The sequence below is a fragment of the Taudactylus pleione genome, unplaced genomic scaffold (genome assembly GCF_031769625.1).
Source record: "Taudactylus pleione unplaced genomic scaffold, aTauple2 ptg002219l, whole genome shotgun sequence".
Lineage (NCBI taxonomy): Eukaryota > Metazoa > Chordata > Amphibia > Anura > Myobatrachidae > Taudactylus > Taudactylus pleione.
In genome coordinates, this window is record NW_028286612.1 from 172,501 (window position 1) to 189,433 (window position 16,933).

The 16,933-nt window shown below is 54.6% G+C and overlaps 1 protein-coding gene across 1 annotated transcript in view; it reads left to right on the plus strand.

Annotated features, from left to right (window-relative positions):
• The window catches only part of LOC148431498 (uncharacterized), a 56,168-nt gene that overhangs the window by 3,277 nt on the left and 35,958 nt on the right, over positions 1 to 16,933 (plus strand). Inside the window, exon 2 of the mRNA XM_088465986.1 lies at positions 14,331 to 14,483. The gene's annotated coding sequence lies outside the window, so the exon portion shown is untranslated. The remainder of the gene's footprint in view (positions 1 to 14,330; positions 14,484 to 16,933) is intronic.

Genomic DNA, 16,933 nt, shown 5'->3' on the forward strand with positions numbered 1-16,933 from the left:
CTATTAGTTTTTTCTCTAGAGCAGCAGCGCTGGGCTGTCTGTACAGACGCCCACGCTGCCGCTCCTTCTCCCTGCTGGCGCCGCGACGCCAGCACTGAACTGGGGATCGCGGCGGGGGAAGCCAGAGTCTGTACTAGCCGGACTCTGGCTTCCCCCGGGACTGCTGCCGGAAGACGCCGGGGAGATCAGGTAAGCCGCGCACCGCTGATTAGCGGCGGTGCGCGGGTTCCTTGTAAATGCAGTCCCATGCCCCCGGTCTAGGGGACAGACCGGGGGCGCTAGCGGTGGCGGCGGGCCCCCCCTCCAGCGGAGGCATACCCCGCCAGACCACTAGACCACCAGGGTTAATATCGCGGCAAGCGGGATGCCGGCAACCCGGGGGTTAATATGCTAGCCAGGGGAGGAAGCCTTCCCTGTCAGCGGCTCCTCCCCTCAGCTCAGCGCGCCTTTCAGCTCGGAGTCTGGCGTCGCTGAGCTGCAGATACTCGGCCACTCCTCCTCTGAGGTCTCCAGCGGCCATTTTCTCTGTGGCAGCGTGGATACTCTCAGGGAGCACGCGGACCGGTCCCCCTGTGTACCTCTCCCCTGCAGAAGGACAGTGTACACAGCACTATAGCCCTCCCAGACACTGAATCTGGGAGGTTGATTGTAGTGGAAAGGTGCAGTGAGTATATCTTCCTGCATGGTATGTGACTTTTGCTAGTGCTGCCTGTCTGTGTCTTTTTTCTACTTACTGTCAGCCTGTACCTATCCCTTTCCTTCTCCTACAAGCCCTACAGGTGTGCGGGGGAAGGGTGTTTCTACTGACCTCACCTATATAGATCACGTATTTGTGAGGTCCGTCACATACAGTTGTGTGCTACACAGTACCATATTGTGGGCTGTTGTTCAGCACACTGGTGAGTGCGCACGTTTTCTTCCTAAGTCATGTCTGAGGAGGAGATTGAGCACTCCGGGGCTCCAGCATTGTTCTCCTGCAGGCGCTGTTCTGCAGGAGTGGATAGGGAGGATTTGTCACAGGACGGCCTGTGCGGACGGTGCCAGGCGGTCCCTGGTACGTCTAAACCTCCCATTTCGCAGGAGCCACCATGGGCGATGTTTTCCCAGGTGCTGGTGTCCATCGCGGACCGTCTGTCGGTCCCGACTGCCGCCCCTACTAGGGCGTTGCTCCAGCCTGCCATCCCCCATTCCCCGGGTGTCCCACAATTATTGCAGACTCCCCCGGGGTCTCAGCCTGTTGGTCCCTATGCGGGGTTGCCAATGTATATTCAGTCCACCCCTGTGGCACAGCCGGCTGTGGTGCCGTTTCAGGCTCCTGTGACAGCTCCTCCACCCTGGGTGGATGCGCTTTCCCACACTGTCCAAGATTTGGCGGCAGCATCTTCGGCTTTTCAGTCGATGTTGCGCAGTGACGTGCCCTCCAGGGCGTCTAAACGCTCAGTCATGGCACAGGCTGCGCATCTTTCGGATTCTGAGGGGTTCTCGGATGATGGTGAGGTACAGGATGACTCAGCCTCAGATGCCTCAGTCCAGGAGGTAGACACTAAGTCTTCCATCAATGTGCGGGCTCTGGTTAAGGCGGTGCGGGCTATTCTTCTGATTGAGGATGAGGCACCCGCTCCCAAGTCAAGGTATCCTAGTTTTAAAAAAGCTAAGGTTACTTCTACAGCGTTCCCCTTGTCTGATCAGTTGACTGATCACATGGCGGTGGCCTGGCAGACGCCCAGTAAGCGTTTCCTGCCACAGAAACGCTTGGCGTCCAATTATCCATTCCCGGAAGCGCATTGTAAGAAATGGGAAACTCCGCCTGCAGTCGATTCCCATGTAACACGCCTCATCAGGAGTGCTACTTTGCCATTGCCGTCTATATCCTCGCTGAAGGATCCTACGGACAGGAAGGTGGAGACTTGTCTAAAGTCTATTTATTCTCTCTCAGGGGCTGTAGCCCGGCCGTCCATGGCCATCTCCTGGGTGGCCAAGGCCATTGAGGGGTGGGCCAACGCCTTGGAGGACACGTTTACGGATGAATCTCCGGACGTCCAGGGGGCGTTGTTAGGACAGATGAGAGATGCCGCCTCCTACATTGGAGAAGCATCTTTGGATGCTAGCCTGTTGACCTCTAGGGTTTCGGCGGCAGCAGTGTCTGCTCGTAGATCCTTGTGGTTGCGGTCTTGGAGAGCAGACGCGGATTCAAAGAAAGGCTTGGAGGCCTTACCTTTTAATGGGGAATTACTATTTGGTCCGGACCTGGACAAAATAGTAGATACCCTGGCAAAATCCAAGTCAGCCTTCCTCCCTTCAGCTACTACACCTGCTAAGGTCCGGAGCTCGGCGTTTCGTTCCTTTCGGGTTCAGGGCAAGGCAAAGGGTCAGTCCTTCCCGAGGCAGTCCGCACCCAAGACCGCCACAAAGCCAAAGAAGCAAGCCTGGAGTGCTAGGCGCCCTTCTTCCAAGCCAGAAGATAAGCCTTCTGCGTGATGGGACGGGCCTCCCTCTGGGGGACCCCAGAGTGGGAGGCCGACTTCTTCAATTCGCCCAGTGCTGGCACAATACCACCACGGATGCCTGGGTGCGAGAAGTGGTCTCCCAGGGGTACGCCCTGTCTTTTCGGCACAGGCCGCCTTGCCAGTTTTTTTGCACAAGTCCTTCTCAGGACAAAACCAAGGCCTTGCAGGTTCAGGAAGCCATAGAGGCCTTGCTGACGGCGGGGGTCATTATACCCGTACCACAGTCTCAACGTGGGATGGGGTATTACTCTACGCTGTTTCTGGTGCAGAAACCCAATGGCTCTCATCGCCCCATCCTCAATTTGAAGTCCCTGAACAGGTTTCTCAGGGTTCCCAAATTCAGGATGGAAACTTTGCGTTCCATCATACTGGCGATGGAACCGGGGGATTATATGGTCTCCCTGGATATCCAGGACGCCTACCTCCATGTGCCTATAGCAACATCGCACCAAAGGTTTCTGCGGTTTGCTATTCTCCACAACCACTACCAATTCAGGGCTCTACCCTTTGGTCTCTCCACGGCACCAAGGGTATTTACCAAGGTGATGGCGGTCATGGCGGCTCACCTTCGGAGCCAGGGGATACGGTTGCTACCGTATCTAGACGACCTCCTCTTGCTGGCAAGCTCCCCGGAGGTACTGATCCAGCATCTCCACCTGACGGTCGCTTGTCTACAGGCGCACGGCTGGTTGATCAACTGGAAGAAATCCTCCCTCATCCCATCACAACGGATGGTTCATTTGGGGGCCCTGCTGGACTCTCGTCAGCAACGGATTTTTCTGACTCCAGAGAAGGTCTCCTCCTTACAGCTGCGGATTCACAGTTGTCTGAGCAGTGGCAGAGTGTCGGTGCACTCAGCGATGAGAGTTTTGGGGTCCATGGTGTCGGCATTCGACATGGTGGAGTTTGCCCAGTTCCATTCCAGGCCCCTGCAGGGGCTGATTCTTTCAGAATGGAACGGATTGCCACACAGGATCCGCTCTCAGATGCTGGTGTTGTCCTCGGAGGTGCGTCTGTCCCTAGCCTGGTGGCTGCAGACAGCGCATCTCCTGGAGGGGCGCCCCTTTTGGATCCCGGAATGGGTTCTGCTCACGACAGATGCCAGTCTCCGGGGTTGGGGGGCGGTGACAGGCTCCTTGTCACTTCAGGGTCGTTGGTCGGCGGAGGAAGCGATTCTTCCCATTAACATCCTGGAACTGCGGGCAGTATACAGAGCCCTGCAGTCGTCCGGCACCGCTCTTCACGGAAGGGCCGTTCAGGTGCAGTCAGACAACGCCACCACGGTGGCGTACATCAATCACCAGGGAGGGACTCGCAGTCGAGCTGCGATGTCGGAGGTGTCCCGCGTCCTGGCTTGGGCGGAGCGCTATCTTCCAGCTCTCTCGGCAGTTTTCATCCCAGGAGTCCTCAATTGGGAGGCAGACTTCCTCAGCCGTTACGATGTGCATCCCGGGGAATGGTCGCTTCATCCAGAGGTATTCCAACTACTCGTGGACAAGTGGGGGCTGCCAGAGCTGGACCTGATGGCGTCCCGTTACAATCACAAGCTGCCTGTGTACGGGTCAAGGACAAGGGACGCAGGCGCAAGTCTGATAGACGCGCTGTCGGTGAAATGGCTGTTTCAACTGGCTTACTTGTTCCCTCCGATATCTCTGCTGCCTCGGGTCCTGCGCAAGTTCAAACAGGACGGAGGCACACTGATCCTGGTGGCCCCAGCGTGGCCCAGAAGGCCGTGGTACTCCGATCTGCGGAGCCTGTCCATCGACGCTCCGTACCTCCTACCTCAACGGCGGGACCTGTTGTCTCAGGGGCCCTGTCTTCACCCGGATCTGGGTCGACTATCTTTGACGGCGTGGCTCTTGAGACAGCCGTCCTGAGGTCTCGGGGCTTTTCTAGCTCCGTTATTACCACCATGCTGAGGGCGCGCAAGCCTACTTCCGCGAGGATCTATCACAGAGTGTGGCACACTTACTTTCAGTGGTGCGAGGCCAGAAACTATGATCCCCAGGTGTTCCGAGTTTCGCGTATTCTGGCTTTCCTTCAGTCCGGTTTGGACTTAGGATTACGTCTTTCTTCACTGAAGGTACACGTGTCTGGTCTGTCGGTGTGGTTCCAGCGCAGGATCGCTGCTATGCCGGACGTACACACCTTTTTCCAGGGTGTTTTGAGAATCCAGCCTCCCTTTGTGCCACCTGTGGCCCCGTGGGATTTGGCGGTGGTTCTTAGGGCCTTACAGGGTCCTCCTTTTGAGCCCTTGGAGTCAGTGGAGCTCAAGTGGCTAACTTTTAAAACTGTTTTCCTCTTGGCAATTGCTTCTGCCAGGAGGGTTTCAGATTTGGGGGCGCTTTCTTGTCGTCCCCTTTTTCTGATTTTTCATCAGGACAGAGCGGTGCTTCGCACTCGTCCTGATTTCCTGCCTAAGGTGGTTTCCAGGTTCCACATTAATCAGGAAATTGTTGTACCAGCCTTTCAGTCACCTGATCTTTCGGCTGGGGAGACTTCCTTAGACGTTGTAAGGGCACTCCAGGTTTATGTGGACCGGACTAGTTCTGTGAGGAAGTCGGATTCTTTGTTTATCCTCTTTGGTTTTCACAAGAGGGGTTGGCCTGCCAACAAACAGACTCTAGCCCGTTGGCTTCGTTCTGTTATTATTGAGGCTTATATGCAGGAGGGTTTAGCTGTTCCAGCCTCTGTTAAGGCTCATTCCACTCGGTCCGTGGGCCCTTCTTGGGCTGCTAGCCGTGGCGCCTCTGCTGTTCAGCTCTGTAAGGCGGCCACCTGGTCTTCCATTCAGACCTTTTTGAGGTTCTATGCGTTTGACACCTTTGCCTCTCAGGATGCATCCTTTGGGCGCCGGGTTCTCCTATCAGCACAGGAGCGTCCCCGCCCTTAGTTGGACTGCTTTGGGACATCCCCAAGGTCACCCTGTGGACCCCTATGGACCCTGAAGTAGAAAACAAGAGATATGGTAAGAACTTACCTTTGTTATCTCTGTTTCTACGAAGTCCATAGGGTCCACAGGGCACCCGCCCTGACGCACCTGGCTTCATAAGGGCTCTGTGACTGGTCACCGGTTTTCCGTCTCCCATTTCTGTGAGTATGGTTCTTGTGTGTTCCAGTCTTCCTTCTCTCTGTTTCGTCTCCTCCTCCGGCCTGGGCTGCTTACCAACTGAGGTGCCTGTGGCTCGGGGGCGGGGTATAGGGGAGGTTGGACCCAAGTGCATCCTGGGAGCAGCTAAAAGCTTTAACTCCGTGGTGCCCGAGGATCCAGGATCCAGCTATACCCCAAGGTCACCCTGTGGACCCTATGGACTTCGTAGAAACAGAGATAACAAAGGTAAGTTCTTACCATATCTCTTGTTATATATATATATATATATATATATATATATAGGTATAGGGGCGGCCATGGCCTGTGTGTATATATATATAGGTATAGGGGCGGCCATGGCCTGTGTGTGTGTGTGTATATATATATGTATATATATATATGTATAGGTATAGGGGCGGCCATGGCCTGTGGGGATATATATATATAGGTATAGGGGCAGCCATGGCCTGTGGGGATATATATATAGGTATAGGGGCGGCCATGGCCTGTTCGGATATATATTGGTATAGGGGCGGCCATGGCCTGTGTGTGTATATATATATATATATATATAGGTATAGGGGCGGCCATGGCCTGTGTGTGTGTATATATATATATATATATATATATATATATATATAGGTATAGGGGCGGCCATGGCCTGTGTGTGTGTATATATATATATATATATTTCTACTTCAGGGTCCATAGGGTATCCACAGGATACCTTGGGGTATAGGTGTGACGTCAGTCGCAGGGCACCAAAGAGTTAAGCTTTCAGCCTCCCAGGATGCACTAGGTCCCCCTCCTATACCCCGCCCCCGGGCCAAGGCACCTCAGTTTAGTTTGGTGCCCGGCCGGAGTCGGGTGCACCTGTTGGAGTGGGGGCTAGAAGAGCCCCTGAAGCTTTTTCTTCATGCAGCTGTGGCTGCACATCTGGATGAACAGCATGGACAGTCAGTCCTGACGTCCATGCTGTCTTCCCTACACCCCGCCGGTACCAGAACGCCGGTACTGATCCGGGGATGCTGGTGGGCGTCTGGGGTCACAGCTAGCGGTGACCCCAGATGTTCCGGACCATGGCCGGATTCAAGGGGGACAGAGGTAAGCAGCGGGGTTCCGCGGTGGGTCCCCGCTGATCACATGGTCCTAAGTCCCCAGGCAGGGGGCTCCCTGGGGACTGGCTGCAGCGTGGAGCCAGGCGACCAACCTGCGCTTCCACTACCCCCTGGGACAGCGGACCGCAGCAGAGCGGTAGCGCTGCGGCGTCCCAGGGGTTAAATGCATGCCAGGGGAGCGCGCCTTCCCTGTCTCACAGCCGGCGCCTCCCCCGCTGCACACAGCCCTCTCTGCACTGTGCTGACTGGTCCTGTGTCAGCGCTCCTCCCCCAGGCCAGCTTCTCTCTGCTCCTCGGCGGCCATCTTCTCTGCAACGCATGGTGAACGCTGCTGGAAGTCTGGAAGGAAGCATCGTGGTCTGGGTCCCCCCGCATACCTCTCCTCCGCTGTGGCTCAGGTCTGTGTATGCAGCGCTGTGTCCTACCAGGCCCTGTGTCTGTGTAGTTGAGTGATCAGCGCTGTTAGTGCAGGAATTGTTATTTCTCTGCATTGTATGTGACTGTGCTAGCGCTGCCTGTAACTTTTCTTCTCTAAACTGTCAGCTTTATTACTGTCCCTGTTCTTTCTGCTAAAGCCCTTGCGGTGCGGTGCTGCAGGGTGGTCTCTCGCCTATTTAATACTTAATTGGTGAGAGAGGTCACATACGTGGTGCCATCATGTCTGAAAGTGATTTTCCCCTCCGGCTACAGTGTACCACGTGCAAAGTACCGTTAGCGGAGGGGGAGGGTAGCGCGGAGGGCCTTTGCCGGCAGTGTTTGTCCATGGCGCGGCCTATTACGGTTACAGCACCGGTACAGGAGCCGCCCTGGGCTTGTTTCGCTCAGGCGTTAACAGCTTTAGTGGGCCAGTTAGCTCCGCAGCCCGCGTTTACTCCGATGGGTTTGTCCCAGCAGTCTGTGGTGTCGTCACCCATGCAGGGGTTCCCACGACAATTGGTGGTACCCCACAGTCTCCCTATTTCCCCGCTCCCGGGTTCTCAGGAGCCAGCGTGGGTTAACTCCCTGACGAGTTCTGTACAGCACTTGTCGGATGTGTTGCAAGGGGAGTCTGTGATGCGGCCTCATAAAAGGCCGGTGGCGTCTCTGTCCGCTCCTTATGAGGATGACGAAGGGACGTCTGATGATGGGGAGATTCTGGATCCTTACGATCAGGAACCTTTCCATACTAAGGACGCTGATGCTAAGTCCAAAGTATATATTCCTGGACTTATTCGGGCGGTCCGCACAGCCTTGGTGATTGAGGACGAAGTTCCCCCAGCGGCTAAATCTAAGTATGCCTTTTTCAAAGATGTGAAGGGCGATGCCACAGTCTTTCCTCTTTCGGGTCAGTTGGTGGACCATTTAGAGGAGGCGTGGAAACAACCTGGCAAAAGATACCAGCCGCAGAGACGCCTGGCGGTGGCTTATCCGTTCGCGGATAATTATTTTGCTAAGTGTGAATCCCCTCCACAGGTGGATTCTCACGTGACCCGTCTTGTCCGTAGTGCCACATTGCCGATGCCATCCATGTCCTCCCTTAAGGATGCTACGGACCGCAAGGTAGAAATCTGCCTGAAGTCTGCTTATTCCCTTGCAGGGGGGGCAGCACGGCCGGCTATGGCCATTTGCTGGGTTGCCAGAGCGATGGAGCGCTGGGCGGATTCATTAGAGGCTTCTTTTGAATCCGACTGTCCGGCCGAACAGGCGGAGTTGATTGGCAATCTCCGTGATTCGGCCACCTACATCAACGAGGCGGCTCTAGACATTAGTACTCTGGTGTCTAGAATTTCTTCAGCAGCGGTAGCTGCTCGTCGCACCTTGTGGCTGCGATCCTGGAAGGCGGACGCAGATCCAAGAAAGGTCTGGAAGCGTTGCCGTTTACCGGAGAAGTTCTCTTCGGTCCGGATCTGGATAAGATTGTGGCCACGCTGGCGGCAGCCAAATCTGCTTGTCTCCCGTCGGCCGCTGCTCCTTCTGGTTCTGGACCATCGTCCTTTCGGTCATCTAGGGCCCAGGGCAGGCCCAAACCACAGTCGTTTCCTCGACAGGCTGGCCCTAAGAAATCGGTCAAGCCCCGGAAACAGGCATGGAGTACCAGACGTCCGGCCCCCAAGCCAGATGACAAGCCTGCGGCCTGACGGTCCGGGTCTCCCCTTGGGGGATCCCAGGGTGGGAGGCCGCCTGCTGCAGTTCTCCCGGTGTTGGTCGTTCACTACGACAGACACTTGGGTTCTGGAGGTGGTCTCTCACGGGTACGCCCTCTCCTTCCGGCACAGACCCCCGGCTCGATTCTTCACCACGGGTCTACCATCAGACCGGAACAAGGCTACGGAGCTGCGGAAGGTATTGCACACTATGCTCCAGGCTGGAGTTATAGTGCCTGTTCCATTCTCCCAGAGGGGCCAGGGTTTCTATTCAAATCTTTTTTTGGTACAGAAACCCAATGGGTCATATCGTCCGATTCTCAACCTCAAAGCACTCAACAAGTCTTTGCGGGTCCCGAAGTTTCGGATGGAGACCCTACGGTCCATCATTCTGGCGCTGGAACCTGGGGACTACATGGTGTCATTGAACTTACAGGACGCTATGGCGGTCATGGCGGCTTCTCTGCGGCTGCAAGGAGTCCGCATGTTGCCGTACTTGGACGACCTGTTATTGGTGGCAGGATCTCCAGAGCTCCTGTTACACCACTTGGACCTGACCATTGCACTGCTGCAATGGCACGGCTGGCTAATCAACTGGCAGAAGTCCACTCTAATCCCGTCTCGGAGGATTCTGCATCTTGGAGCCTTATTGGACTCGGGACAGCAAAGGATCTTCGTGACGGAGGACAAGATCTCTGCTTTACAGTCAAGGGTGCGCAGTTGTCTGCACAGCCGCCGGGTGTCCTTACACTCGGCGATGAGGTTACTGGGCTCCATGGTGTCGGTGTTCGACATGGTGGAATACGCCCAGTTTCACTCCAGACCTCTGCAGCACCTGATCCTGTCCAAGTGGAACGGGCTGCCTCAGTCTCTGAAGTTCCAGACGATTGTGCTCACCCCGGAGGTTCGCCTGTCCCTTGCGTGGTGGTTAAAGACGACCCACCTCAACAAGGGACGTCCGTTCTGGGTTCCAAATTGGGTCCTGTTGACAACGGACGCCAGTCTTCGGGGCTGGGGAGCAGTTTCGGGTCCACACTTGTTCCAGGGCAGGTGGACACCGACAGAAGCGGAGCTTCCAATAAATATCTTGGAACTCCGTGCGGTCTTCAATGCTCTCCTGCAGGCACAGCGGTTTCTCCAGGGTCACCCGGTGCAGGTCCAGTCGGACAATGCTACCACCGTGGCCTACATAAACAGGCAAGGAGGAACTCGCAGTCGGGCGGCTCTCGTAGAGGTCTCTCGGATCCTGGTTTGGGCGGAGCGCAATCTTCCGGCCATATCAGCGGTCTTCATCCCGGGAGTGCTAAATTGGGAGGCAGACTTTCTAAGTCGCCAGGACGTTCATCCAGGGGAATGGTCCCTGCACCCGGACGTTTTTCAACTACTGGTGGACAGGTGGGGTCTTCCAGAAATCGACCTCATGGCGTCCCGGCACAACAACAAGTTGCCGGTGTACGGGTCTCGCACAAGAGACGAAGGGGCGTCTCTGGTGGATGCTCTGTCCGTCCGGTGGACGTTCAGGTTCGCATACCTGTTCCCTCCGGTCTCCCTTCTTCCACGGGTAATCCGGAAATTCAAACAGGAAGGAGGGACGCTCCTGTTGATAGCTCCCGCGTGGCCCAGACGGCACTGGTTCTCAGACCTTCAGGGTCTGTCCGTGGACAGTCCTCTGCGGTTGCCGCTACGACCGGACCTTCTGTCTCAGGGTCCTTGTCTTCACCCGGACCTGACTCGGCTGTCTTTGGCGGCGTGGCTGTTGAGACGGCCATGCTGAGGTCCTGGGGGTTTTCCAGCTCTGTGGTGCGTACCATGTTACGAGCTCGGAAACCGTCTTCCGCGAGGATATACCATCGCGTGTGGCATATGTTCTTCCAGTGGTGTCGACCGAGAGGTTATGCACCGCGGGAGTTTCGTCTGTCTCGGATTCTCGCCTTCCTGCAAGCGGGACTAGATCATGGGCTTCGCCTTGCTTCTTTGAAGGTACAGGTTTCGGCCCTATCTGTCTGGTTTCACCGTAGGATTGCTACAATCCCGGATGTGCGCACCTTTATGCAAGGTGTTCTCCGTATTCAGCCGCCCTTTGTTCCACCTGTGGCGCCTTGGGATTTGGCTGTGGTCCTGAGGGCTCTCCAAGGACCGCCGTTTGAACCACTGGGCTCAGTGGATATTAAATGGCTAACAGCTAAGACTGTTTTCCTTCTGGCCGTTGCTTCAGCCAGACGTGTTTCTGAGTTAGGGGCTCTTTCTTGTAGACCCCCTTTCTTGGTTTTTCATGGGAACAGGGCAGTGCTCCGCACTCGGCCCAAGTTTCTTCCCAAAGTTGTTTCCCAGTTTCATGTTAACGAGGAAATAGTTGTTCCGGCCTTTAACTCACCAGGTCTTTCCGTGGGTGAGGCCTCTTTGGATGTTGTGCGGGCCTTAAGGACTTATGTTGACCGCACTTCTTTGTTTAGGAAGTCGGACGCTTTGTTGTCCTCTATGGCTTCTGTAAAAAGGGTTGGCCTGCTTCAAAGCAAACTTTGGCAGCCTGGATCCGTATGGCTATTTCTGAAGCTTATCTTCATGAAGGCCTACCGGTCCCTCCTTCTCTGAAGGCTCATTCCACTAGGTCTGTGGGTCCTTCGTGGGCAGCTCGACGTGGTGCCTCGGCAGTTCAGATCTGCAAGGCTGCTACGTGGTCTTCTGTCCATACCTTCGTGAGGTATTACTGGTTTGACACCTTCGCCTCTCAGGATGCTTCCTTCGGGCGGCGGATTCTCCTTTCTGCACAGGAGCGTCCCCACCCTTAAAGGATACTGCTTTGGGACATCCCCAAGGTATCCTGTGGATACCCTATGGACCCTGAAGTAGAAAATATGAGATATGGTAAGAACTTACCCTTGTTATCTCTATTTCTACGAAGTCCATAGGGTTCCACAGGACTCCCGCCCTGTCGCACCTGTGCTGCAGATGGGCTTTGCTCTGGTCACCGGTTTTCCGTCTCCCTCTGGTGAGAATGTGATTCTTGTATGTGTCCAGATCTTTGTTCCCTCTCTTCCTTCTCCTCCTCCGGCCTATGGCTTGGTAACTAACTGAGGTGCCTTGGCCCGGGGGCGGGGTATAGGAGGGGGACCTAGTGCATCCTGGGAGGCTGAAAGCTTAACTCTTTGGTGCCCTGCGACTGACGTCACACCTATACCCCAAGGTATCCTGTGGAACCCTATGGACTTCGTAGAAATAGAGATAACAAGGGTAAGTTCTTACCATATCTCATATTATATATAGGTATAGGGGCAGCCATGGCCTGTGGGGATATATAGGTACAGGGGCGGCCATGGCCTGTGGGGATATAGGTATAGGGGCGGCCATGGCCTGTGGGGATATAGGTATAGGGGCGGCCATGGCCTGTGGGGATATAGGTACAGGGGCGGCCTTGGCCTGTGGGGATATATATAGGTATAGGGGCGGCCATGGCCTGTGGGGTTATATAGGTACAGGGGCGACCATGGCCTGTGTGTATATATATATATCGGTATAGGGGCGGCCATGGCCTGTGTGTATATATATATATAGGTATATGGGCGGCCATGGCCTGTGGGGGGATATATAGGTACAGGGGCGGCCATGGCCTGTGGGGATATAGGTACAGGGGCGGCCATGGCCTGTGGGGATATAGGTACAGGGGCGGCCATGGCCTGTGGGGATATAGGTATAGGGGCGGCCATGGCCTGTGGGGGGAATATATAGGTATAGGGGCGGCCATGGCCTGTGGGGGGGATATATAGGTATAGGGGCGGCCATTGCCTGTGGGGATATATATATAGGTATAGGGGCGGCCATGGCCTGTGGGGGGGATATATAGGTATAGGGGCGGCCATGGCCTGTGGGGGGGATATATAGGTATAGGGGCGGCCATTGCCTGTGGGGATATATATATAGGTATAGGGGCGGCCATGGCCTTTGGGGATATATAGGTACAGGAGCGACCATGGCCTGTGGGGATATATAGGTACAGGGGCGGCCATGGCCTGTGGGGATATATAGGTACAGGGGCGGCCATGGCCTGTGGGGATATATAGGTACAGGGGCGGCCATGGCCTGTGGGGATATATAGGTACAGGGGCGGCCATGGCCTGTGGGGGGAATATATAGGTACAGGGGCGGCCATGGCCTGTGGGGGGAATATATAGGTACAGGGGCGGCCATGGCCTGTGGGGGGAATATATAGGTACAGGGGCGGCCATGGCCTGTGGGGGGAATATATAGGTACAGGGGCGGCCATGGCCTGTGGGGATATATAGGTACAGGGGCGGCCATGGCCTGTGGGGATATATAGGTACAGGGGCGGCCATGGCCTGTGGGGATATTTAGGTACAGGGGCGGCCATGGCCTGTGGGGATATATAGGTATAGGGGCGGCCATGGCCTGTGGGGATATATAGGTATAAGGGCGGCCATGGCCTGTGGGGATATATAGGTACAGGGACGACCATGGCCTGTGGGGATAGGTATATTGGCGGCCTTGGCTTGTGTGGGGATATAGGGGCGGCCATGTCCTGTGTGGGGATAGGTATAGGTGCGGCCATGTCCTGTGTGGGGATAGGTATAGGTGCGGCCATGTCCTGTGTGGGGATAGGTATAGGTGCGGCCATGTCCTGTGTGGGGATAGGTATAGGTGCGGCCATGTCCTGTGTGGGGATAGGTATAGGTGCGGCCATGTCCTGTGTGGGGATAGGTATAGGTGCGGCCATGTCCTGTGTGGGGATAGGTATAGGTGCGGCCATGTCCTGTGTGGGGATAGGTATAGGGGCGGCCATGGCCAGTAGGGATAGGTATAGGGGCGGCCATGTCCAGTGGGGATAGGTATAGGGGCGGCCATGGCCTGTGGATATTGGTATAGGTGTAAGGTGCTGTCGGGGAGCTATATATCGTCTTCGCCCTTACTAGTTATTATTACACTCATCATCGGCAGATGACACCAGAATCGCCATACAGTGACGTCATACGTCTGGTTCTTACTATCTCCACCCAAACATCAGCTACACAGTCACTCAGCACGGCAGCCATTAGGGCGATACGTTATTACCCTGTGCGGGTGTTTCTCTATGAGCGCCCCCTGGTGTATACTGATTGCACTGGTCATAGATGGTGTAAGGATTACCCCGGCCTAGGACACCTCTCTGTCACTATAGTAACAGCATCGCTCTTCCCCAGGGTGTTATCTCACGTCATTATGTAACATGGCGCCGATCGTCCTCCTCGTCACACCGAGACGTTGTACAAATCATTGCAGCCAATCACAGGACTATACACTATGCATTATTTGTACCTTCACACTATAAGCGTCCATATAGTTACTTGTCTCACCATTCTGATCATACGGCTTCTAATTCAGCTATAACAGGGTGCAGGTGGTAATATAGACTCATCTTCTGTATTTCTCACATTTACCTACTATACACCACTTCTTCTTGTGACCTTTACATGTTATTGTTCTCTATCCCAATACACAGGATTACACAGTACTGAGGAACACATCCCCGTGTGTCAGGAGGACTGAGCAGGACCCAGCGTCCTCCACCTCACTCACTGATACCTGGGAGAGACGCAATTACCAGGAGATCCTGGATCTCACCAACAAGATCATTCAGCTGCTGATTGGAGAGGTGACTGCTGGGAATGGGACATTATACAGTAACACCGGGGGATGTGTCTGGGTGATGACTGGAGAGGTGACTGCTGGGAATGGGACATTATACAGTAACACCAGGGGATGTGTCTGGGTGATGACTGGAGAGGTGACTGCTGGGAATGGACATTATACAGTAACACCAGGGGATGTGTCTGGGTGATGACTGGAGAGGTGACTGCTGGGAATAGGACATTATACAGTAACACCAGGGGATGTGTCTGGATGATGACTGGAGAGGTGACTGCTGGGAATGGGACATTATACAGTAACATCGGGGGATGTGTCTGGGTGATGACTGGAGAGGTGACTGCTGGGAATGGACATTATACAGTAACACCAGGGGATGTGTCTGGGTGATGACTGGAGAGGTGACTGCTGGGAATGGGACATTATACAGTAACACCAGGGGATGTGTCTGAGTGATGACTGGAGAGGTGACTGCTGGGAATGGGACATTATACAGTAACACCAGGGGATGTGTCTGGGTGATGAGCGGAGAGATGATTACTGGGAATTGGACATTATACATTAACACCAGGGGATGTGTCTGGGTGATGACTGGAGAGGTGACTGCTGGGAATGGGACATTATACAGTAACATCAGGGGATGTGTCTGGGTGATGACTGGGGAGGTGACTGCTGGGAATAGGACATTATACAGTAACACCAGGGGATGTGTCTGGGTGATGACTGGAGAGGTGACTGCTGGGAATGGGACATTATACAGTAACACCAGGGGATGTGTCTGGGTGATGAGCGGAGAGGTGACTGCTGGGAATAGGACATTATACAGTAACACCAGGGGATGTGTCTGGGTGATGACTGGAAAGGTGACTGCTGGGAATGGGACATTATACAGTAACATCGGGGGATGTGTCTGGGTGGTGACTGCTGGGAATGGGACATTATACAGTAACATCAGGGGATGTGTCTGGATGATGACTGGAGAGGTGACTGCTGGGAATGGGACATTATACAGTAACACCAGGGGATATGTCTGGGTGATGACTGGAGAGGTGACTGCTGGGAATAGGACATTATACAGTAACACCAGGGGATGTGTCTGGATGATGACTGGAGAGGTGACTGCTGGGAATGGGACATTATACAGTAACATCGGGGGATGTGTCTGGGTGGTGACTGCTGGGAATGGGACATTATACAGTAACATCAGGGGATGTGTCTGGATGATGACTGGAGAGGTGACTGCTGGGAATGGGACATTATACAGTAACACCAGGGGATATGTCTGGGTGATGACTGGAGAGGTGACTGCTGGGAATGGGACATTATACAGTAACACCTGGGATGTGTCTGGGTGATGACTGGAGAGGTGACTGCTGGGAATGGGACATTATACAGTAACACCAAGGGATGTGTCTGGGTGATGAGCGGAGAGGTGACTGCTGGGAATGGGACATTATACAGTAACATCGGGGATGTGTCTGGGTGGTGACTGCTGGGAATGGGACATTATACAGTAACACCAGGGGATGTGTCTGGGTGATGACTGGAAAGGTGACTGCTGGGAATGGGACATTATACAGTAACACCAGGGGATGTGTCTGGATGATGACTGGAGAGGTGACTGCTGGGAATGGGACATTATACAGTAACACCAGGGGATGTGTCTGGGTGATGAGCGGAGAGGTGACTGCTGGGAATAGGACATTATACAGTAACACCAGGGGATGTGTCTGGGTAATGACTGGAGAGGTGACTGCTGGGAATGGGACATTATACAGTAACACCAGTGGATGTGTCTGGGTGATGACTGGAGAGGTGACTGCTGGGAATGGGACATTATACAGTAACACCAGGGGATGTGTCTGGGTGATGACTGGAGAGATGATTACTGGGAATTGGACATTATACAGTAACACCAGGGGATGTGTCTGGGTGATGACTGGAGAGGTGACTGCTGGGAATGGGACATTATACAGTAACATCGGGGATGTGTCTGGGTGGTGACTGGAGAGGTGACTGCTGGGAATGGGACATTATACAGTAACACCAGGGGATGTGTCTGGGTGATGAGCGGAGAGGTGACTGCTGGGAATGGGACATTATACAGTAACATCGGGGATGTGTCTGGGTGGTGACTGCTGGGAATGGGACATTATACAGTAACACCAGGGGATGTGTCTGGGTGATGACTGGAGAGGTTACTGCTGGGAATGGGACATTATACAGTAACACCAGGGGATGTGTCTGGGTGATGAATGGAGAGGTGACTGCTGGGAATGGGATATTATATATAGTAACACCAGGGGATGTGTCTGGGTGATGACTGGGAGGTGACTGCTGGGAATGGGACATTATACAGTTACACCAGGGGATGTGTCTGGGTGATGAGCGGAGAGGTGACTGCTGGGAATGGGACATTATACAGTAACATCGGGGATGTGTCTGGGTGGTGACTGC